The sequence below is a fragment of the Entelurus aequoreus genome, linkage group LG01 (assembly GCF_033978785.1).
Source record: "Entelurus aequoreus isolate RoL-2023_Sb linkage group LG01, RoL_Eaeq_v1.1, whole genome shotgun sequence".
Taxonomy (NCBI): domain Eukaryota; kingdom Metazoa; phylum Chordata; class Actinopteri; order Syngnathiformes; family Syngnathidae; genus Entelurus; species Entelurus aequoreus.
The window spans coordinates 48,365,873-48,391,925 of record NC_084731.1 but is presented as its reverse complement, the minus strand read 5'-3'; the positions used below and the strand labels follow the sequence as shown (position 1 = coordinate 48,391,925).

The 26,053-nt window shown below is 41.4% G+C and overlaps 1 protein-coding gene and 1 long non-coding RNA gene across 4 annotated transcripts in view; one reads left to right on the top strand and one right to left on the bottom strand.

The window, feature by feature from the left end:
* LOC133653992 (AMP deaminase 2-like) overlaps positions 1 to 26,053 on the bottom strand; it is a 99,177-nt gene that overhangs the window by 69,037 nt on the left and 4,087 nt on the right. Inside the window, exon 1 of one of the 3 annotated variants that reach the window (XR_009826804.1) lies at positions 24,618 to 24,637. The exons of 1 other annotated variant lie outside the window; for it this stretch is intronic. The gene's annotated coding sequence lies outside the window, so the exon portion shown is untranslated. Of the gene's footprint in view, positions 1 to 24,617; positions 24,639 to 26,053 lie in introns of those variants that run through there. One more of the 3 variants, XM_062053932.1, reaches the window with a different exon arrangement.
* Positions 24,957 to 26,053, top strand: part of LOC133654030 (uncharacterized) — a 30,280-nt gene continuing 29,183 nt past the window's right edge. Inside the window, exon 1 of the long non-coding RNA XR_009826821.1 lies at positions 24,957 to 25,072. This is a non-coding gene — a long non-coding RNA (uncharacterized LOC133654030). The remainder of the gene's footprint in view (positions 25,073 to 26,053) is intronic.

Sequence of the window (26,053 nt, the reverse complement as noted above, 5' to 3'; positions counted from 1 at the left end):
GCGGGCTATAGAGCATTTTCTATTTGGGCTCCAGTACTCTGGAATGCCCTACCAGTAACAGTTAGAGATGCTACCTCAGTAGAAGCATATAAGTCCCATCTTAAAACTCATTTGTATACTCTAGCCTTTAAATAGACCCCCCTTTTAGACCAGTTGATCTGCCGTTTCTTTTCTGCTCTGCCCAGATTCGGTGACCACAGATGACGCGCTAGCTGTCCAAAGTCGGGACCCAGGGTGGACCACTCAACTGTGCATCATTTGGGGACGTCTCTGCGCTGCTGACCTGTCTCCACTCAAGATGATCTCCTGCTGGCCCCACTATGGGCTGGACTCTCACACTATTATGTTAGATCCACTATGGACTGGACTCTCACAATATTATGCTAGATCCACTCGACGTCCATTGCACTGGTCCATTGGGTTGAGTTTTTTCTTGCCCTGATGCGGGATCTGAGCCGACGATGTCGTTGTGGCTTGTGCAGCCTTTTGAGACACTCGAGATTTAGGGCTATATAAGTAAACTTTGATTGATTGATAGATTGATTGATACCAAGGCCTCCTTGACTTCTTAAGCAAGGTACGTGTATTTTTCGGCACAATTGGAAGTGGTCTAGGTACTACATTGCGGGCACGGAAAAGGGAGAAGGAGAGGACAAGCTGTGCTCGCAGCGTGCTAAGCCAGCTTCAATGTAGATGTGAATATGAAAGTAGTGAAACAAGAAAGTAATCAATGTGTTGTACACTTCAAGAGAAGGCTAATAATATTTATGTAGTGCGGCTACCGGCAAAACTTTCAGGAAATAGATATGAATGAGTAGATAGAGGACACACATCTTTATAACGACTGGGGGCAAAGTATCTATGCATTATGTGGTTTTAGAAGACACAGAATTTAAATCAAGGATGCCTACTCGCCAAGAAGGGACTTATTTATTTTTTCACTCAGCAAAAGGCTACAATCTAGTATATAGTCTTCCATATATACATGCATATATGTATATATAGAAAATGGATGGATGGATATACTGTATATATATACATACATACATATACATACAAATAAGCACATACTGTATATACATACATACATACATACATATACTCAAACACACATATATACATACATATATATATACATATATACAATATACATATATACACACATATATATATATATAAATATACATATACATACACATATATACATATGTATATTGCATATATGTATATATACATGTATATATACATATATACAATATACATATTAGGGTTGTCCCAATACCAATATTTTGGTACCGGTACCAAAATGTGTTTCGACACTTTTCTAAATAAAGGGGACCACAAAAAATGGCATTATTGGCTTTATTTTAACCAAAAATCTTACGGTACATTAATTATATGTTTGTTATTGCAATCGAAGAACAATTTTGTCCTTAAATAAAATAGTGAACATACTAGACAATTTTCTTTTAGTAGTAAGTAAGCAAACAAAGGCCCCTAATTTGTCTGCTGATGTATGCAGTAACATATTGTATCATTTCTCATTCTATTATTTTGTCAAAAATATGAGGGACAAACTGTAAAAAATGGATTGTTAATCCACTTGTTCATTTACTGTTAATATCTGGTTATTTTCCGTTTTAACATGTTCTATCTACACTTCTGTTAAAATGTAATAATCACTTATTCTTCTGTTGTTTGGATACTTTACATTAATTTTGGACGATACCACAAATTTAGGTATCGAACCAATACCAAGTACTTACAGGATCATACATTGGTCATATTCAAAGTATTTTCTGAGTTTATAAACATAATATGAACTATAAAAAAAGGAAAAAAGATTTTGTGACTATAAAAATGTCGAAGTAATCATTCCACTAGATATGCTCTTGTACTCGATATCATTACAGTGGATGTCAGGTGTAGATCCACCCATGGTATTTGTTTATATTCAGGAACGGCGTCATTAGCGGTGACGCCGGTGAGCTACGGTGTGTAGTGAACCATGTTTAGTTATTCCTCGTCCTGCAGGGATGATACTTGTAATTCGATGCAGCTGTAAGCTTTGCATGGTGAAAAGGCAATTCAACATAGACTTAGACTTCCTTTTAATTGTCATTCAAATTTGAACATTACAGTACAGATAAGAACGAAATTTCGTTACATAAGCTCATGGTAGTGCAGGATAAAAAAGCAATAAGGTGCATATATAAATAAATAAATAGGTTACCGTACAGATAAATATATTGCACTTTTTCACATGCGTCCACGTTTATGGATGTATGTTATATTGTCTTTTTTATTCCAGCGAGTTAATCCATTTTGGGGGTAGTTGAGGGGATAATTTAATTATGATGCGTTCAAGAGTCTTATGGCCTGAGGGAAGAAGCTGTTACAGAACCTGGAGGTTCTGCTTCGGAGTATGTAGTATGTACGCTCTATATATAGTATACAAACCCCGTTTCCACATGAGTTGGGAAATTGTGTTAGATGTAAATATAAATGGAATACAATGATTTGCAAATCCTTTTCAACCCATATTCAATTGAATGCACTACAAAGACAAGATATTTGATGTTCAAACTCATAAACTTTATTTTTTTTTTGCAAATAATAATTAACTTAGAATTTCATGGCTGCAACACGTGCCAAAGTAGTTGGGAAAGGGCATGTTCACCACTGTGTTACATGGCCTTTCCTTTTAACAACACTCAGTAAACGTTTGGGAACTGAGGAGCCACATTTTTTAAGCTTCTCAGGTGGAATTATTTCCCATTCTTGCTTGATATACAGCTTAAGTTGTTCAACAGTCCGGGGGTCTCCTTTGTGGCATTTTAGGCTTCATAATGCGCCACACATTTTCAATGGGAGACAGGTCTGGACTACAGGCAGGCCAGTCTAGTACCCGCATTCTTTTACTATGAAGCCACGTTGATGTAACACGTGGCTTGGCATTGTCTTACTGAAATAAGCAGGGGCGTCCATGGTAACGTTGCTTGGATGGCAACATATGTTGCTCCAAAACCTGTATGTACCTTTCAGCATTAATGGCGCCTTCACAGATGTGTACGTTACCCATGTCTTGGGCACTAATACACCCGCATACCATCACAGATGCTGGCTTTTCAACTTTGCGCCTATAACAATCCGGATGGTTCTTTTCCTCTTTGGCCCGGAGGACACGACGTCCAAAGTTTCCAAAAACAATTTGAAATGTGGACTCGTCAGACCACAGAACACTTTTCCACTTTGTATCAGTCCATCTTGGATGAGCTCAGGCCCAGCAAAGCCGACGGAGTTTCTTGGTGTTGCTGATAAACGGTTTTCGCCTTGCATAGGAGAGTTTTAACTTGCACTTACAGATGTAGCGACCAACTGTAGTTACTGACAGTGGGTTTCTGAAGTGTTCCTGAGCCCATGTGGTGATATCCTTTACACACTGATGTCGCTTGTTGATGCAGTACAGCCTGACGGATCGAAGGTCATTGGCTTAGCTGCTTACGTGCAGTGATTTCTCCAGATTCTCTGAACCCTTTGATGATATTACGGACCGTGGATGGTGAAATCCCTAAATTCCTTGCAATAGCTGGTTGAGAAAGGTTTTTCTTAAACTGTTCAACAATTTGCTCACGCATTTGTTGACAAAGTGGTGACCCTCGCCCCATCCTTGTTTGTGAATGACTGAGCATTTCATGGAATCTACTTTTATACCCAATCATGGCACCCACCTGTTCCCAATTTTCCTGTTCACCTGTGGGATGTTCCAAATAAGTGTATGATGAGCATTCCTCAACTTTATCAGTATTTATTGCCACCTTTCCCAACTTCTTTGTCACGTGTTGCTGGCATCAAATTCTAAAGTTAATGATAATTTGCAAAAAAAAAATGTTTATAAGTTTGAACATCAAATATGTTGTCTTTGTAGCATATTCAACTGAATATGGGTTGAATATGATTCGCAAATCATTGTATTCCGTTTATATTTACATCTAACACAATTTCCCAACTCATATGGAAACGGGGTTTGTAGACACATACAAAACAGGTCGTTCCCGTATTAATTATTACCAAATAGTAGAGCTGTCAACTTCAAGGCATTGCAATTCATTAACTCAAAGGGGAACTGCACTTTTTTTGGAATTGTGCCTACCGTTCACAATTATTATGAAAGACATGACGGCAGATTTTTTTTAATGCATTCAGATTGATAGAATGGAAAGCTTCACTATTCTGCCCATAAAATCTGATAAATAAGCATTCAAAAAGTACCAACAATACTCCATTTACATTTTGTGACTTGAATATAACTAAGTTAGTAGTGATATTGTTATTATAAACCCTAACACAGACAAACTATTTAGAGCGACACTGTGATCACTTCCGGGTATGCCTATGTTTACATCATCAAGTGGTCTGCTGCTCCTCCTGCAAGTTTATTGTAGATCATAAATCATGCCTCTCACCTGAAAAATAGATGGCTGAGAATATAATCCGACAAGTTGGGACACTTTGACAGCCATTTTGGATGTAGAACTGGCGAGGACGACAAGAAAAGCACTTGTTCCCCGAGTGTTTCGAAAAGCACCATGAAAAAATATGATACAGGTCACATATGTGCAAAAAAAATCATGCAGTGTGAACAAGGCCACTGTCTCTCACAAGTGCACACACACGCAGACACACACACTACTGTGTTGTAAGTACGATCAAAAAAATAAATGCCTTATACTTGTATAGTGCTTTTCTACCTTCAAGGTACTCAAAGCGCTTTGACACTATTTCCACATTCGCCCATTCATTCACACACTGATGGCGGGAGCTGCCATGCAAGGCGCTAACCATGACCCATCAGGAGCAAGGGTGAAGTGCTTGCTTCACCCTTCATGACTAGGTTGATTTTGTCGTGACCTCTACCAACCTAGTCACAACACAACGGACGTGACTAAGTTGGTAGAAGGTGGGGACTGAACCAGGAACCCTCAGGTTGCTGGCACGGCCACTCTCCCAACCGCGTCACGCTGTAAATCAAAAAGTTACTCACTAGTAATTCAGTGCTTGAGTTGTTTTTTCACTGAATACTTGCTCCTAGTCAATTATTTTGATGACTACTTTTTACTTTTACTTGAGTCACATTACACTAAATTAACAACATTTTTTGGCTACTCTACCCACTTCTGACTAGATCCAACAGAGGGACCTGCAAAGGCGTGCATTAATTGTAAAGCACATTACTGCCACATACAGGACTGGAGCAGAACCAGTCCATCCGTAGTAAGCTCATTATTTTCCAGTCAAGTGTGTCAGAAGGACATCTATCCAATCATCCATTTTCAGGGTTGCGGGGGGTGCTGGAGCCTATCTCAGCTGCATTCGGGTGGAAGGCGGGCTACACCCTGGACAAGTCGCCACCTCATCGCAGGGCCAACACAGATAGACAGACAACATTCACACTCACATTCACACACTACGGCCAATTTAGTGTTGCCAATCAGCCTATCCCCAGGTGCATGTCTTTGGAGGTGGGAGGAAGCCGGAGTACCCGGAGGGAAACCACGCAGTCCCGGGGAGAACATGCAAACTCCACACAGAAAGATCCCGAGCCCAGGATCAAACCCAGGACCTTTGTAATGTGAGGCACACAAACCAACCCCTGTCCACCGTGCTGCCCGTCAGAAGGACATGTGTATTTTTTCTGCCTTATTAAGGGTCTGTATTGCTCTTGTGTGCTCTATTGTTGTGTGAACGCTAAAGGGAGCACCTCTGCAGATTACAAAGGTACGCAAAGCTGTAATTCAAACAGAAGATAGAATTCCCTCCACCTCTGTGGCAGACGTTTTAATAGCGTCTATGTTACTGCTACTATGTTACATATTCTGCTTCATGGGATGCAGAAAGGCTCCAGTGTGAGAGAGCCTCTTGCTGGCAAATGCATAAACTGACAAGTTACATGTAAGTCACGTTTCCATCAGAAAATCAATAGATAAGAATAGTGACTCAAATGCAGAGGTTGACTTGAGTTGGACATTATATAGTCAATGCTGAATAGTTTTCTTGTCACTTAAATATTGTCAGCTCTTGGCTCAAAGACAAGCCCTCCAAGTTACAGCTATAAAAAGTATAGGACCTATGGGGTCAGAGAGAAGGACTCCTGGCGGGTCCATGTGGCTAATCTGACGGTTCATCCGAGCGGCTAATTGAGAGCTGAAAAAAGGCTGCAGAGACCTCTAAGTTATTTATTACTGCAGCAAAGATGGGCTTCCTCAGCAAATTTGTTATATGTTTGACTGCAGCAACATTGCGCTTTGGCCATTGCGTGCTAGTGATGTACTTTGGGCTGCATGATGAAATCAATATTAACAATTTATTACTTCAAAGACAGATTGCTGGCTTAGTCATAGGTTTCAGGGGTTAGTCAACCCACACCAGAGCTACAATTATCGTATTAACTCTTACCATCAGACACTATCGGATCTACATGCGCATACCTTGTAATGGTCAAATAATTATATAATTCTATGCAAGTGAAGTGGACCAGTACGGTTTAACACAATCCATTGCAACATGGCATTTAACTTTGATTAGTATGGGATTCAAAACTATTACGAAAACATGGCGTTTTTTAAAAATCTGTTATACAGTCACTTCCATGTTATCGCTGTTGACGTTCTGTGCTGGAATGTAGTTGTTTACATGTCAATACAGTAATATCAGATATTAGTCACTTAGAGTAAGTAGTTTAGTAGTACAAGTAGTAGTAAACAGAGAGTAGTAGTAGTTTAAATATATAGTTTAAATTGTTATAAAATTGAGGTACTAGGGTTGTACAGTTTACCGGTTCTAATAAAGTACAGCCGTAGTAATGAATTAAAAAAGGCATTATACTGCTTCTGACAAATACTGGTACTTTTTTCATTCATTGACATGACATGCCGTGATGACATTGTTGGTAATATGAACCGAGATGCATGTTTGTCAACACACACAGAGCACTTACAAGCAGAAACAGAGTAGAGACAGACTTTGAGTTTGAGTTTGTGTTTATTTCGAACATGCATGCATACAACATGATACATCGCAATTTCCAGTTTTTCTTTTTAACATGTTCGAAAAAGAGTAGGAAGAAGCAGAGCTTATTTAATCCTACCCCTTTTCCTTTACATAGCAGTTGCAAAAACTTTTGTTCACTTCCTGTTCTCAATTTATTCACAAAATACTCCATGACTAATAGCAATAACAATAATTAGTGAAGTAAGTTATATTTCATATGGTGAGATAAATAAGATTATCTAGAAAATGAATGGATGGATAAAATAAATTCAGAATGTTCATCATGGTCCTTCTTCTTTGTACTTTGTAAACATTTTAAGTTTGAAGAGTTACTTGAAGTGGATCATATTAGACTTAGACTTAGACTTAGACAAACTTTAATGATCCACAAGGGAAATTGTTCAACACAGTAGCTCAGTTACAATGATGGAAAGTGTAAGGATGGAAAGGACAATGCAGGTATAAATAAACTAAATATAGCGATATAAAATATAACATATATACGAATATACGAATATATACATAATATGTGTATAGTATATTATATATACAGATATATTATATTATGTCTATAACATATATACAATATATAACAATTACCATGTACAATATTACATACATGTGACAGCAGCAGCATAAAATAGAGAGTATATCCAGCAGAAAATAGAAAATAGACATTAATATCAAAGAGAAGTAGCTGACATAGAAGGTGTCAGGTAATAGGCAGATATCATCTATTGCTGTATGGCGAGTGATTATACAGCTGGATGGAGTGCGGAATGAAGGATTTCTTGAATCGAACACTGTGGGAACGAAGCTGAAGGAGCCTGTTGGAGTATGAACTCAGCTGTCCCTCAATTGTCAGGTGGAGTGGGTGGGCAGGATTGTCCATTATGGCCAGCAGTTTGTCCAGTGTCCTCCTGTCCCTCACTGACACAAACGCCTCCAACTGCGTGCCAATAGTTTGGCCGGCTTTCCGGATCAGTTTATCAATCCGGTTTGAGTCCCTTTTGCTGGTGCTGCTCCCCCAACAAACCACTGCAAAGTACAGGGCACTGGCCACAACAGACTGATAAAATATCTCCAACAGCTTGCTGCACACATTAAAGGACCTAAGCTTCCTCAGGAAAAAGAGTCTGCTCATGCCCTTCTTGTAAACAGCTTTGCAGTTGTCCTTCCAGTCCAGTCTGCTGTTCAAATGGATTCCCAGGTACTTGTACTGCTCCACTACTGTCACCTTCCGGCTCTGGATCTTGATGGGCTCCACCGGGGTCATTCTCTTCCTGAAGTTGATGACCAGCTCCTTGGTCTTGTCCACATTAAGGACCAGATGGTTTGCCTGAGACCACTTCACAAAGTCAGCGATCAGTCTCCTGTACTCCAATTCCTGTCCCTCTCTGATACACCCAACCACAGCAGAGTCGTCAGAGTATTTCTGCAGGTGGCAGTACCTGGAACTGTACTGGAAGTCTGAGGTGTACAGGGTAAACAGGAAATGAGACAGGATGGTCCCCTGTGGAGTACCTACACCACTGACCACAGTATCCGACAGGGAGCTCTCCAGTCGCACAAACTGGGGCCTGTCAGATAACTAATCAGTGATCCAGGAGACAATGGATGAACTGACACCCATCCTGAGCAACTTGTCACTCATCAGAATTGGCTGTATGGTGTTAAAGGCACTGGAGAAATCAAAGAACATGATCCTCACAGTGCCCTTCCCACCATCCAGGTGAGAGGGAGCATGATGCAGCAGGTAGATAACAGCATCATCCACTCCTACATGGGGCTGATATGCAAACTGTAGAGGATCCAGGGAAGGAGCCACCAGGGGTCTCAGCTGATCCAGCCCAAGTCTCTCGAGGACCTTCATGACCTGGGACGTCAGGGCAACAGGTCTGAAGTCGTTCAAGCCCGATGGGATGGGCTTCTTGGGCACCGGCACTAGGCAGGATGTTTTCCATAGTGCTGGTATCCGTTCTAACTTCAGACTCAGGTTGAAGATGAAGAGCAGGATCTCAGTTAGCTGAGCAGCACAAGTCTTCAGGACCCACGGGTTGACTCGGTCAGGGCCTGCTGACTTGGCTGGATTGACTCTCTCCAGCTGTTGTCTCACATGTCCAGGTGTCAGACACAGCGGGCTGGCTTTCTTAGTGGGGGGAAAAGAAACAGCGGTGGCAGGTAACAGAGAAGGAGTTTGTGTATTGATGTTCAGGAGAGGTGTGAGGACAGGAGTAGTGGGGGGAGGGCCAGTAAGGGGTGCATTGCTAAATTTATTGAAGAAGAAATTCAGCTCGTTGGCTCTATCTACACCCCCATCCAGCAGTTCGGCTTTGTTGTTGAAGCCTGTGATGGCTTTCATGCCTTTCCACACATCACAAGTGTTGTTTTGTTTGAGTTTAGCCTCTATCTTCCTCCTGTAGGCATCTTTCCCTTCTTTCAGCTGAACTTTAAGCTGCCACTGAATCCTCCTCAACTCGTCTCGATCACTGGATCTGAAGGCTAGCTTCTTTTTATTCAGCAGCACCTTTAGCTGGCTGGTGATCCAGGGCTTGTTATTTGGGTAACAATAGACAGTTTTTGTAGGGATGATGGAGTCCTCACAGAAATGAATGTTGTCTGTGATGCAGTCAATATCTGTCTCGTGAGGCTTACAGAGTAATTCCCAGTCTGTAGTCTCAAAGCAGTCCTGCAAGGCAATGCATGCCTCCTGGTTCCTCCTCTGCGCTGATTTTGTTGAGACGGGCTGCCTCCTCACAGCAGGAACATATTGAGGTGTTAAAAGCACCAGATTGTGATCAGACCGTTCCCTCATCTTTATACCGGCACGGCGTCCCCTGCGCTTTTTCCATAGTTCCACGGGAAGATCCGGCCGCGTTCCCATAGCGCTGGTAAGGAGAGCGCAAACAGCTCCTCGCGTGTGTAAACAAAAGGCCTGCTGCTCCGTTGATCAAAGCCAAACACGAAACGGCCCGAAAAGAAAAAGAAAAGTAACAAAAACACACAAAAGCGCCCAAGAACCATAATTAGTGGTTTATGGAAAAGGTAAGAGATAAAAAAAGCAAGAAAAGTTGAGAATAATATCAAAAATAAAGTAAAATGAAAGGAATTCAAAGGAGCTACTGTGGTATGCTGCCACTCTTTCAGGCGCACCAAAGACAACAGGATTATTAGTACATCCATCCATCCATTTTCTACCGCTTGTCCCTTTTGGGGTCACGGGGGGTGCTGGAGCCTATCTCAGCTGCATTCAGGCGCAAGGACAATTCGCCACCTCATCACAGTGCCAACACATTGTTTATTAGTACAATTAAACAATATTAGTACATAGTTTGATTTATTTGGTTAATCCATTCCATAATTTAATTCCACATACTGATATACTGAAGGTCTTAAGTGTTGTACATGCGTACAAATGTGTTAAATTACATTTACAGAAAAAGGAGAATGGACCTATTTTGGCTTTAAAACTAACGATAAAGGTAAAGCTATAAACACTGAAGCGCCGCTGTTTTAAAACATGGCTAGCTAGCGGCTAATGTCCCTCGACAGTGTTTTAGCTACAAACGTGTACTTCTAAATCACTATTCCTCACCTCCACGGTGTCAAATAAACTACTGTTCTTACAAATATCTCTGCAGGATGGGTAATAGCTAAACATGCTTTACTACACACCTTAGGAGGATAGAATACCTCACCACTAACAGGCTGCTAGCACTTCTGAATGTAAACAAATGGGTGGTTCTATACAAATATTGACTGTAACCATACCCAGTACAAGAGCCATATCTAGTCGACACTATAATCTTTACGTCAGTGGTCACCAAACCTTTCCAGCCCAAGATCCCTGGTTTCAGCCAAAAACCAAAGCAAGAGCTACCCCTGCGTCAACTATGTTCAGGGTGACACAAAAAAAGCGTTCATCACCTAAACTTGAATAACTTTTTAAATAGTTAATCAATTATTTTTATTTTTCAGATTTACCAAGAAGAATTAATGTTCTAAAAGTTTAAAAAAATTCAACTTCGAGATGCCATGGACTACTGAACAAAAGACATTTATAGTTGAGGCCTATTTTCGGCTGAATTCTATCCACGCGGCTCAATTGCAATTCAAAGAACGGTTTGGATATTGTGAATTTCCTGCCCACACAATGATCTACAGATGGGTCAACAAGTTCCGAACCCATGGGACTGTTAATAACCTCAATCGTAAAGATACTAACAGACAATCACACTCTGGACGACCGAAATCATCAAGGACACCACAGAACGTTGATGCAGTCAGAGACTCTGTTGTTCGCAGCCCATGGAAGTCTGTGCGTCGATGAAGTCAGGAGCTTAGAATGAACCGGGAGTCTGTGCGGAGAATTTTGATCACAGATCTAGACCTCTATCCTTACAGGATACAGATTAAACAAAAGCTTACACCTGCCGACATGAGGAAACGAGTGATCATGTGCCAGTGGTTTTGCGATAAGATTGACGCTGCGCCAGACTTCCTTGACAATGTCTGGTTTTCGGATGAGGCACATTTTCTGCTTTCAGGTCATGTGAACTCTAAGAACAACATCTTCTGGAGTAGCACCCCCCCCCCTGAGTACTGTCTGCAAAGGCCATTACACTCTGTCAAGTGCACTGCATGGGTCGCCATCTACAAACATGGCATCTTGGAGCATTCTGGTTCGAGGACGACAACGAGCGGTTTGTGACAATCAACACCGAGCGATATGTTCAGGTGCTTGGCAAATTCTGGACAGCATTTGGTCGACGAAGAGGGGTCGTCAGGGACCTCCAGTGGTTCCAGCAGGATGGTGCCACCCCCCACACCTCAAACGAATCATTGGCATGGCTACAGCATCGTTTCCCTGACCGACTGATCAGCGGCAGGTGTGACACGGAGTGGTCGCCACATTCACCGGACTTGAACGCCCCAGATTTTTATCTGTGGGATACCTTAAGGACAGGGTGTATGGCAACAACCCCCAGATTATCCCTGATCTGAAGGCAGCAATCACAGCAGCAATAAGAGCGATCCCAAGGGAAGAATGTGGGAGGGTCATCGAGAACTTTGCCCGCCGGATCCAAATGTGCTTGCAGCAACGGAGACCTCATTTAGAGCACATTTTTTAAAAGCCAGTTAAACAAAGAGTTTTTGTGGTACAGACTTGAAACTTTAGAGATGTTTGCTACATAGACTTAACCTAATGTAGCTGAATTTTTGTGTTAATCTAAATAACATTTTGGAAGTTATTCGATTTTTAATGATGAACGTTTTTTTTGTGTCACCCTTGCTTAGGCCACAGATGCCCATGTGCCACACTTTGGGCACCGCTGCTGGAGAAGCTAACTGTTTATAGCCACTATAGTCCTAGTCATACTTGCCAACCCTCCCGATTTTCCCGGGAGACTCCAGAATTTCAGTCCCCCTCCCAAAAATCTCCCGGGACAAACATTCTCCCGAATTTCTCCCGATTTCCACCCGGACATCAATATTGGGGGCGTGCCTTAAAGGCACTGCCTTTAACATCCTCTCTAACCTGAAACCTTCACCCCTTAACAGCCGCATGCTGTCCAAGCGTCCGCTTTTCCTCCATATAAACAGCGTACCGGCCCAGTCACATAATAATGTAGCGTTGGACGGATTTAACAATGATCTTTACTCGTAGATGTCAAGAAATGCTGACACGTTGTATGATCTATAAACTGGTATAGTGATAACGCAAGGCATACTTGGTCAACAGCCATACATGTCACACTGACGGTGGCCGTATAAACAACTTTAACACTGTTACTAATATACACCACACTGTGAATCCACACCAAAAAAGAATGACAAACACATTTTGAGAAAACATCCGCACCGTAACACAACATAAACACAACAGAACAAATACCCAGAATCCCTTACAGCACTAACTCTTCCGGGACGCTACAATAACATCTACGGCTTTTGGAGCTCAGTGCACAACTGCACACACAACAAGAAGGAGACGAAGCAGAAGAACGAAGAAGAGACATAGTGACGAAGAGTAAGAAGAAGAAATATGCTTGCAAGTTCCAAAATGATTGGAAAACATAATTTCATTTCATCCAGAAAAGCTCGAAGGGGAAGGGGTATGCTACCTGCACCTCAACCCCGCCCCCCCCCCCCCCCCCCCAAACCCGCTCCCGCAACCAAACCTCCCCCCCCCCATCTCCCGAATTCTGAGTTCTCAAGGTTGGCAAGTATGGTCCTAGTACCGTAGTATTTTTGTTCATGCTATGGCCACATATGGGACGCGAGTCACGTGGTTGTTGTCTTACGTCAGCACCAGAAGTAGTAAAATCAGCTGTTCACATGGCGGGTTTATATTGTTTGATAAAAGAGGGGCTGAACAGGAAGTCCTTATTTAGCTTCCGCCCTGTTTTATTATATATTACTGCCTTAGCACATGTCAATGTTTAGTTTTATATTCACAATAAACAACACAAAATCAGTACTTTGGAGCAATGTTCACAGACTCTAGAATTTGGCTTGTTGGCTTCCCGTCGCAGGCAAGCGATGATGGTCGTGGACTCGTGGTTGAGGGAAGAGTTGTTTGATGTTGGATGCTAGAAAATGACTGATGCATTGCAACAATCAGCCTTAATGCATTGTTACAGCTCGATGATTTTTGAGCATGCCATGCATTGTGTTTGCGATATGAGCAGCTATAGTATGTATGCGGCAGCGTTTGGGGGTGTGTGGCCTCGGTGTCAAGAGTCGCGGGATGAGATGTTAATAAGAGAGACACAGAGGCTTGCGGGCATGTTCAGGTGTTAAAATTCTTGTGTGGGGAGGCGGGGCCGGCGGACCGACAGCGAGGCGTGCCCCGCTGGGGCCGACTCCAAGATGGCGGCGAGGAGGCGTGGACGACAAGCGAGCAGCAGGGCGGGGCGCGCCGGGAGCGACGCCGCAATCGACGCCGCAATCGAGATGGACTGCAGGTGCGTGGATCGGGCAGCTGGGCACAATTAATTAATCTCCTTGAACTGTTTAAAAGAGTTGGAGAGCGACAAGCGTAGGCTGAGCGCGAGAGGCAGAGAGCCAGAGACAGACGACGGCGCGGCAGGCTGAAAAGCGTGCTGAAAAGCGACACGACCTGAGACTGAGGTTTGTTGAAAAATAAAATAAAATCAACCATGCTCGCAGCGATGTCTTTCCTGGGTGGTCCTGCGAACCCACCCGACAGCTTAAGACTGTCACAGCTCGCCTGATGGCGGGTCTGTTGGTCATTCTCCAATAGGGGGTGTCACATATTAATACTTTTTTTTTGTTCTAATATTTTCGCGATAAACCGGTAGGGTCCCAAAGATCGCTTGGTTGGCGACCCCTGCCATTACATCACAATTTTTAATTACATCAACTTCTATTTTAGTAGTTTTTTCCCTACTAAAAGAGAAGTTTCTCAGTATGTTTACTATGCTGGTGTAGTATAGTATAGTATAGTATGCATATATGTAGTATGTATGTATATATATGTAGTATATATAGTATATACTGCATGCAGCATAGTATGTCTACTATGCTATGCTACTGCTCAGTGGCCTTGTGGTTAGAGTGTCCGCCCTGAGACTGGAAGGTCGTGAGTTCAAACGCCGGCCGAGTCATACCAAAGACTATAAAAATGGGACCCATTACCTCCCTGCTTGGCACTCAGCATCAATGGTTGGAATTGGGGTTTAAATCACCAAAATGATTTCCGAGCGCGGCCACCGCTGCTGCTCACTGCTCCCCTCACCTCCTGTGTGGTCCCCTTTATTTTGAAAAGTATCATAAAGTATCAAAATTCATTTTGGTACCGGTACCAAAACATTGGTATCGGGAACACATTATGAAGGAATACATTTAAAAAATGCGCACTTAGACCTGCAGTGTAAACCTAGCGTAAAAATGTTTTTAGTTAGCTATTGAAGTTTTCTATCCATCCATCCATCCTTCCATCCATCTTCTTCCGCTTATCCAAGGTCGGGTCACAGGGGCAGCAGCCTAAGAAGGGAAGCCCAGACTTTCCTCTCCCGAGCCACTTCGTCCAGCTCTTCCCGGGGGATCCCGAGGCGTTCCCAGGCCAGCCGGGAGAGATAGTCTTCCCAACGTGTCCTGGGTCTTCCCCGTGGCCTCGTACCGGTCGGACGTGCCCTAAACACCTCCCTAGGGAGACGTTCAGGTGTCATCCTGACCAAGTGCCCGAACCACCTCATCTGGCTCTTCTCGATGTGGAGGAGCAGCGGCTTTACTTTGAGCTCCCCCCGGATGGCAGAGCTTCTCACCCTATCTCTAAGGGAGAGACCCGCCACCCGGCGGAGGAAACTTATTTCGGCCACTTGTACCCGTGATCTTGTCCTTTCGGTCATAACCCAAAGCTCATGACCATAGGTGAGGATGGGAACGTAGATCGACCGGTAAATTATTGAAGTGTTAAATAAAGTAAATTACCAATGCAATAGATAGTAAAAGATGTAGAGCAGCAGTGTTTATGGATCTAACGAAAGCATTTGACACAATTAATCACAATATTTCAATCAAAAAAATGAGAACGGTATGGCATCAGAGGGTTGGTCTTAAACTGAATTAGAAGTTACTTTACCAACAGGAAACAATACATGAAGCTAGGCCAGACCTGGGCATTCGGCGGCCCGCGGGCCACATCCGGCCCTTTGTGAGGCCAATCATAAATTACAAAATACATTTTAAAAATGATCTATGTCGAGTGTGCAATACAACAGTGCTGCTTTTGTTTTGAAAAGCGTTATTTGTATTACTTCCGTGTGGACGTATGCTCGTGTGTGATTGTGAGTGAATGTGAACAGCGGCAATCACAAATTACAAAATAAATTTTAAAAAAACATCTATGTCGTGCGTGCAGTACAACTGTGCTGCTTTTATTTTGAAAAGTGTTATTTATGGACGTATGTCCATGTGTAACCTGTGAGTGAAGGTGCACAGCGACAAGTGATGCCCGGTTACCCCCAAGATGTCAGCTCACGCTAAAAAAGGAAAAGTTGATGACGAATGGCGTGTTTTCAACCAGACATGGACTGCCAAGTATTTCTTTACAGAAATTAAAGGTAAAGCCGTGTGCTTAATTTGTGGTACACAGGTTGCTGTGTTTAAAGAATATAATTTGAATCGCCACTACACGACTAAGCACGAGGAAAAATACCGGAATCTGTCTGATGAAGATGAAGTTTCGTCATTTCTCACAAAATCGCCAGAAAAAGTAAGGCGTTTTCTGATGGAGAGTTTACTAAGGAGTGCTTATTGGACTCTGTTGTGCTGATATGCCCGGAGAAGAGGGGCGCATTTGAGAACGTGTCACTCTCCCGACGCACTGTAACGAGGCGGGTTGAAACCATCGCTGGAAACTTGGAGCTTCAGCTGAAGAACAGAACGGCCGACTTTGACTGTTTTTCGCTGGCTTTGGATGAGAGCTGCGATGTACGTGACACCGCCCAGCTGCTCATCTTCTTACGTGGGATAACTGCAGACTTTCAAATCACGGAGGAGCTGGCAGCCATGCAGTCAATTAAAGGGACAATCACAGGTAATGACTTGTTCATATAGGTAAATGCGTGTTTGGACATGTTAGGACTGAAATGGGACAAGCTAGCAGGTGTGACAACAGATGGTTGTCCAAATCTGACGGGAAAAAATGTTGGACTTTTAAAGAGGATGCAGGATAAAGTGACAGAAATTAACCCTGTGCAGAAATTGACATTTTTGCATTGTATTATACATCAGGAAGTGTTGTGTAAGACAGTGTTAAAAATAAAACCATCAAAAGCAATCTGCTTCTGTATAAAGTTAAGTTAGGTTAAATGAAATTATTATTATTATTATTATTCATTATTATTATTAATATTATTATTTATCTTATGGTATATAAAAAATAATATTGAGCAAAATTTAATTGAAATATTGTCGATGTGGCCCTCCAGCAGTGCTCGGGTTGCTCATGCGGCCCCCGGGAAAAATTAATTGCCCGCCCCTGAGCTAGGCGAACACACATCTACAACGTTAAATATATCCTGTGGTGTACCTCAGGGATCAATACTAGGACCAAAATTGTTCAATGATTATATAAATGACATTTGTAAAGTTACAAAAGATTTAAAGTTAGTAATATCCGCGGACAATACAACAGTGTTTTGTTTACACATAAGCTAATACAAATAATAACAGAAGAAATTAACAAATTCAAAAGATGGTTTGACAAAAGCAAACTATCCTTGTAGTAAAACTAAAATAATGCTATTTGATAACAGAAGGTCCAGTCAAACACAAATACAAATAGACAGAATATCAATTGAAACAGTAAATTAAACCAAATTTCTAGGTATAATGATTGATGATAAAGTTAACTGGAAATCTCATATAAAAAATATACAACATAAGGTAGCAAAAAACACGTCAATCATGAATAAAGCTAAACATGCATTGGACCAAAAATCACTCCTTATTCTCTAATGGTCGCTAGTGTTACCATATCTGAGTTATTGTGCAGAAATATAGGGAAATAACCACCGTGTTACAAAAAAGATCAGTTAGAATAATAAATAATGTTGGCTATAGAGGACATTCAAACCCTTTATTCATTGAATTGAAAATACTGAAATTCCACGACACAGATAATTTGCTAACAGCTAAACATTTGCACAAAGCAATCTGCTACCCAAGAATATACAACAATTCTTCTCAACAAAAAAGAGGCGAAATATAACCTTAGAGAAAACTGTAGTTTTAAACATTTGTATGCACTTAAGACCTTTAGTATATCAGTATGTGGAATTAAATTACGGAATGGACTAAGCAAAGAAATCAAACAATGTGCTAATATGATCCAATTTAAGAAACTCTTCACACTTAAAGTGTTTACAAAGTACAAAGAAGAAGAACCATGATAAACATTCTGAATTTATTCCATCATCCATTCATTTTCTAGACAATCTAATTTCTCTCACCATATGAAATATAACTTACTTCACTAATTATTAATACTTTATTTATTTTAATGTTATTACTTATGGAGTATACTATGAACAAATTGATAACAGGAAGTGAACAAAAGTGTTAGCAACTGCTATGTAAAGGAAATGTGGTAAGATTAAATAAGCTCTGCTTCTTCCTACTCCTTTTCGAACATGTTGAATAGAGAAACTGGAAATTGTGATGTATCATTTTGTATGCATGCATGTTCCAAATAAACTCAAACTCAAGTTTTAGATCTGTCACACAGATGTAAAAATATGCTAACCCTTGTAACCAAAAATGCAATATGGATAACTGGAAAAATCGATTCACATCCAAATTGCAATTATTTTTTTATTATGATCCTTGATTTATTTTTGTAAGCTGGTTTGTAAAAGTTTAAAAATGTATATGCCAAAAAATACATTGCAGAATCGGTTTGAAACAAGAAATGTGCTGAATGGAATTGTAATCAAATTGAACCCCGCAAAAATGATAATTTTACCTTCATGGAACTCTAGTTTTGGCGGCTAACATTATTGATAGATGTTTTTAATTGTCATTGTAAATAAAGCCAACAAAATTTAAAATACAACGAAAAAAGGGACCCATTAAAAGAATACCAAGCCAATAAATACTAAGAAAATAAGTTATATTAACACCCACACAACACACATGCATGCAAGCAAATAGTGCCTAAAAATATGGAGTGATCATAAAATAAGCCATTTCTGTATTGGAGAAAAAATTGCACTGCTGTGAGCAATTAGTGGTCAACTGGTTCTTCAATATTGCATCTTGTCTGTATGGCATTGCACTAAAAAAGGCACCAGAATTGTTGCTTTAAAAAAATAGACCAAAAAAAGCAAAGATGGCCATAAACTAAATATTGTTCGGCACATTTACAGTAAATCCGCATTGGCAGTACGCAACTCAGGATTAATGCAAGCTAAAACACACACGCATATACTGTTGTTTTTTCTAATATTCTGTTCTTATAGTTTTACTACTTGGGCAAATGTAGGATGCGACAGATAAAGCTAGAGAAAACAACATTTTACGCTAAAGAAGACCTATCCTGCTCACGTCAGGGTTTTTCAAATGATAAAGGAGCACAGTGGGGTACCATAGTAAATTTGTCTTAATAAATTACTCCACAAATCTGAAGTTGTGTACAATGTAATTTTACATCTTTCCCCTCATGCTTTTATTCCAGAGCCTTCTCTCCAACCATGTCTACTCTACCGTGTCCGTGGTTAAGGGTCGTCTCTAGCCCCTACCCCCTGCCACCACCCAGAGCGGCATGGAGACAGGCCCCATCAAGAGCTCACAGTATGTGCTAATACTTATCAGCAAACAGAGGGTCAGGAATAAATAGATATTGAATATAATTTGATGAATATTGAAGAAACTGGCATCCTCCATAAAGAAAAATATTTCTATTGCGGCCCTTCTCCGATTTAGATAAACAATTGTGAAAAATATCTGAAAAAACACTTTCTTGCTGCCATTTAGGGATGATACTCGAAACCGGTTTTCCCGGTTGATCGAAAAGAAAAGAACCGAGTCCTCGGACTCGAATTCCTTTTTGAGAACCGGTACCCGTTATCGAGACCACTATAGTAAAGAAAAAGAGTTAGTTCTTTATTCGAATCCCTCGGAACGAATCCCGTCCCGACCAGAAATGCCCCGTGAGACATCACAAGAAATGACGTCACATAGCTCAGTCACTAGGCGCAGATAGGGAAAGCAGGAAAAACAATGGACCAGAAAAAACGCTTCAAGGTGTAATAAAGTTCAAAACAAAAGGTATAATCCAATGAATAACTTTACTGAGAGATTTGAGCAGGGTACAAACACATGACGAACACTTTTATGACCAACCCATACTTGCCAACCCTCCCGGTTTTACCGGGAGACTCCCGGAATTCAGCGCCTCTCCCGATAAACTCCCGGAAGAAATTTTCTCCCGATAAACTCCCGGAATTCAGCCGGAGCTGGAGGCCACGCCCCCTCCAGCTCCATGCGGACCTGAGTGGGGACAGCGGCGACAGTCTGTTTTCACGTCCGCTTTCCCACGATATAAACAGTGTGCCTGCCCAATGACGTTATAACTGTAGAATGATCGAGGGCGAGTTCTTGGTTTCTTATGTGGGTTTATTGTTAAAAGTTTCATTAACGTCCTCCCAGCGCGGTAACAACACACAACAACAGCAGTCACGTTTTCGTCTACCGTAAAGCAGTTCGTCTGCCGTAAACAGCAATGTTGTGACACTCTTAAACAGGACAATACTGCCATCTACTGGATAGCCTCCGGAACACTGAAATTCTAGTATTTATTTTATTTATATGTATAATAAAATAAATATATATATATATATATATATATATATATATATATATATATATATATATATATATATATATATATATATATATATATATATATATATATATATATAGCTAGAATTCACTGAAAGTCAAGTATTTCATACATATATATATATATATATATATATATATATATATATATATATATATATATATATATGAAATACTCGAGTTGGTCAATTCTAGCTGTAAATATACCCCTCCCCTCTTAACCACGCCCCCAACCACGCCCCCTCCCCCAACCCTGCCCCACACCCAACCACGCCCCACCCTACCCCCACCCCCCACCTCCCGGAATCGGAGGTCTCAAGGTTGGCAAGTATGGACCAACCGGAAACATAGCAACCAGGCTAGCAACACACCTCCTTTGCGGCAGCTGTCGCAACGTTCTTAACGCAACCGCAGCACATACAACATATATGACATGATCTCCCTTTTTTAACTTTTGTTTTTCTTTCCTTGTAAACAAAACAAAATCACACTGTATATGTGTTGTCTGTCTAATTATAAATAATGCAGACGAGGCGTGTTGGCTGAGTTCTTGACGTTAACTTTCACAGCGTGCTCATAACCTCATTCTTAGCTGCCGGGTGACGACATGCAGCAACACTTTCCGGGGCTACCGCGCATGCTCGTCACTTCCGTTGCATGCTGGGTAGTGTAGTTGTTATATTCCGTAGCCTAGCTCATAACATCACATCTTTCCCCCTGTAAGTGTTGTTGAAACTTACACTTAATATTTTTGTTTTAAGGGTTAATATTTTTAGTTGAAAATTATTACAGTTGTGAATTCATGTTACATTTTTTGTAAATAAGACACATTTTGTTTACTACGGGTGAGGGCCGACATCCGGGCAACTGAGGTACATACGGGTTCTTCGAGCCATAGCAACCAGACTGGCGTTGAAAACAAACCGTTGCCATTACTTTTTAACCTGTCGACCTACGCTGGTTAAACCCGTCATTCTGCCTCCAAAATGCCGAAAAACTGTGTTGTTTTTGGTTGTGCTAACCACAACTGGAAACAGGGAAAACAAAGGTTGTATTTTGTTCTGCCAAAGCGTGATAAAAGCCCACAGAGACGAGAGAAATGGCTCGCAGCCGAAGTCGGGGCCGGTGGCAACAAGAGCCGCCTCACGCTGTCTATGTCGGTGGCGGTCGAGTTCAGCGTCTACTTGGGGGACTTCATCGAACACTACGCCCAGTTGGGTCGCAGCAACCCGGGCATGGTGCAGGATGAGCCGCGGCGGGCCCTGAAAAGCGAGTTCCTAGTGCGGGAGAATCGGAAGTACTACATGGACCTGAAAGAGAACCAGCGGGGACGGTTCTTGAGGATCCGGCAGACCGTGAACAGGGGGACCGGCTTGGGGTCAGACCATCGCGCTCCCAGCGCAGGGACTTATCGAGTTCCGCGACGCTTTGGCCAAACTTATTGACGATTACGGCGTGGACGAGGAGCCCGTGGAGCTGCCGGAGGGCTCGTCGATGACTGTGGACAACAAGCGCTTCTTCTTCGACGTGGGCTCCAACAAGTACAGCGTGTTCACACAAAGTTGTTGATAACTTCCGCGTCTCTTTCTTAGTAGCGCGCAGGCTAAGCTAACTAGCAAGCTAAGCTAAGCCTGAGAAGCTTTAAAGTTCACTGAGACGAGTCTGACGCAAATAATACATTTTCGTTTTTTCACACGATATGCGAATAAGTAAAAATGCGTAAATGAAGGATTTAACGCCGACTTCCAAGCCACAACGCTCGTTAAATGCTTTTTCTGTCAATGCTGTGTTCGCTGTGAGCTGGTTGGTTTTTAACGAATTCCCGGTTGCTAGGGGATTGGTAGGCGGAAGTGACGTAGGTCCGCCCTCACCCATAAACAGGCAATTTATTTCCTTTGTTGAACCGATATTCTCGCGAGGTTTTGGTTTAGTATAAGAGGTTGCGAGACCTGCATTCGCCCAGACATGCAAAAGACTTTGATCGAGCCATCAGCAGCAGCAAGAACATTTAGCTAGCTGAACAAGGTATTTGTCATATTGTGTCGAATTGTTCTGTATATTTGTAAAGTACATTGGTTTAATTATTGTACGCTCATTTAGTATGCACAAGACTGAAATATTTGCTGCCCAAGAACCTCTGAAGTGGCAGGTGGCCACGAGGTAGCTATTTTGTTTAGCACTTTATTTGCCTGTGACTGAACTATGTCTAAAGCATTGTATTTCATGTCTTGTCCTGTAGTTTTCACGGCATAAACCCAAGTAAAGAGCCTGTCTTTAAGAAGCCGTGCCTGTGTTGTAATTTCGGAGCCACACCCCCTATAAAGAAATAATGTTGACTCAATAAAATGTATTTCTTTTTTTAGCTTTAACTTTTCATTTTTTAGCATTGTAACCACATTTGCAAACAACTTTTCTCTTCATAGAATTTTCTTTCAATAAAGAAATAAAGTGCAAAAATGTCAAAGCATCATAACAAACAGTTATGTCAAATAGCAGCAGAAGTGCACTTTTTGGAGAGCTGTATTATTTTCAGTTTTGTGCCCAAGGGACTGATTTTATTTAACACTATATTATTATTTATACACCTATAGTGATCACAGAGACCGGTTGTTTTTGTGTTACTGTATGTATTTGTTTTTCTGAAAAATCCTACTTAATATACTTTGGGTAACAACAGTTGTTTTTTTTGTTTGTTTTTTTTAGGGGGGTAACAGTCATTATTTATTTATTAGATTTTATTTATTTCTTATATAATAAAAGTGAGCTTTTGTTAAACCAAATATTGTGTTTTTTTTCCATATACGACAACCTATCTGGACTCGATAAGAGAATCAATAAGGAATCGGTTCGATAAGAGGATTCGATAATAGGCTCGAACTCGATAATTTCTTATCAAACATCATCCCTACTGCCATTATCAAGAAAACGCAACTAACAGCCCTGAACAGCAAGGTACTAAACACAGACTTCCTATAGTTGTGACGTAAATAATTCGGAAGTAGTCTTATGAAGTTCTTGTATACCCAACCGTTTACGAGACTTAGGAGCGGCATACAAATCAAAACAGGGTTCACTTAAAAACACACAGATAAGTCCACATCATGTAGAACAGAGTCCGGAAGAAGATCCCCCTTTGACTTGCCGTTGGTTTGCCGATGGACTGACTCCCACATTACTTAATACTTTAACAATTCAATAATTGAACCCACTTGACATCCATTGCAGCTAATCACCCCGGAAGGGGGTTCCCTACATCTGCCGTCCCTTCTCAAGATTTCTTCTTTTTAGTTTTTCCTTGCCTGGATGTGGGTTTATATCAGGGGATGTTGTTGTAAGTTTGTGAAACCCTTCGAGACAATTGTGTTTAAGGGCTATAAAAGTCAAGTTTGATTGATTGATTGATTGAGGAGATCGGGCTGCTTTAACTTTCGACGTGCCCTCATTGTACATGAAAATGTGATCACTTCTTGCGTCACGTTGAGATAATCAGAGGGCTGAGCTGACAAGATAGAATGTTTGCCTGCTGCGTTCAACCTAAATGCAGAGATAAGAATATAGCTTAGCCATGCACACACACCCACCCGCATGATGAACTGTCACCTATAGAAGGGTGGAGGGACCAGGCCCATTATGGCAAAGAAGGGTTCAAATGTGCACATGTACTGTTGTAGTCTCCAGCACTGGACAAATAAAGTGGCAATGATGCTTTGATTAAGATGCAATTAGACTTAGACTTACACTTCCTTTTTATTGTCATTCAAATTTGAACTTTACAGCACAGATAAGAACGAAATTTTGTTACATAAGCTCATGGTAGTGCAGGATAAAAATAGCAATAAGGTGCATATATAAATAAATAAATATATATAAATAATATATAAATATATATATAAAATAAATAAATATATATAAATAAATAGAGAACTGTACAGATAAATACATTGCACTTTTTCACATGCGTCCACGTTTATGGATGTATGTTATATTGTCTTTTTTATTCCAGCGAGTTAATCCATTGCAGCTTGTAGACAACTTTTCTCAGGAAAGTCATTTACAGTAAGTGTTCTTCAATATTTTCCCCCCTAGTAAGACTTACACAGCCTCCCATCTCACTCTCCTGGTGAACATTGTAAATTATTTAGTTTTTCCTCACTCTTTCTAAATTGACCCCATCCATCTCCCGTGCCAACACTCACCAGGGCTGGTGGTGCTCTGCAGGCTGCCCCTCTTGCGAAAAGGAGATTTGGGCATCCCTGAACCGCTGCCGCCGGAGAAAGATGCTGACATCTTATAGCCTGGGCTCTTAGGTCTGGTGGAGCAAAGCCAGTGAGGTGAAGCAGCTGCCACGTTGGAGCAATGTCTCACATTGGGGCAGGGGGGGCGGCAAGACCCGCGCAAGGCCGTCACAAGCTCCTCTGCAGAGATGGCTCCTCCTCCTCCCAAACAGCCGCACGTCAGGTGCAACGCTGCGCAGTGACTCGCTGAACGCAAGGATTGCCCGACTCCATCCGAGGACCATCCTCCTTTGTTACCCTGGCAACCGGAGTTTAAAGCTTCCAGCGGCTAACGTAAAGGGAACTAGCCACATGAGGAGGACACTATGGATGACACGCCACAAGTCCGGCTACAACACAGCAGCTAAGCAGAAAAGGTGAGTGACGGACAAAAGTTTTTCCCCTGGTCTAAAAATAGCACATGGTCTAAAAATAGCACATAGCTACAGATAAGCGCTTTCAACAAAGGAACCAGACTACAAAAAGGCAAAAAAAAAAAAGAAATGGTAAGCAGAAATAGAATTCACAAGCTTAGTAAATCACTTCCAAATGTTCTTTTGGAAAGTTCGAAAAGCTCTCTTGACACGGACCCACCTGCTGTCAACGATTATTAATACGGTAGTGACAAGCAAGGTCAACAATGTAACACATGACAAGCACAGTGTAGACTTGCTCTTATTGTCTCCAACAACTTTTAAAGACTAACCTGACAAAAATACACATCAAACATGCACCACTCATCATAATAACTATGATATTTCTGAATCTAAGTCTGTGAGCATCAACTGATGAAGCCTGCTCAGATGAGAGGCGAAACATCTTCTGAACAGTCCAGTTGCGATCGATTGAATGCCCTGAGAATACGATGACCTGGTTGAATGAGAACATCCATAAGCAATCATTATTATTATTATTTTACAACAGATTAGGCTTGTTCTTAGGGGGAAAACACATGTAAAAACTTGTATTTTCCAAAGTGACTTGCTTTAACAGGCACAGAAACAAGAAGCAATACCAAGATCACCACCTGGTGGTGAGAATGACTGCCGTGCATGGGACCATAGTGGAAGATCTTTTAACTATTGATGGCAAGATCTGCTTGCTACTGGATGTCCTTTTTATATTTTTAAAAACAAAAATTAAGTCAGTGACATGGCTTTATATAATAAGAAAGCAATTTTGCTCCCTGTATAACCACCCCCGTCTGTACATACACATGGTGCATACATTAATTCTTATATAATATATAAATTAAATACTTCTTGGGTCCCCTCAGGGAATTTAAGGTTCCAGTAGCAGCAAAATTGTATGAATTATACAAGACAGTAATAATAGCAATGGAATACAACTAGAAAAAA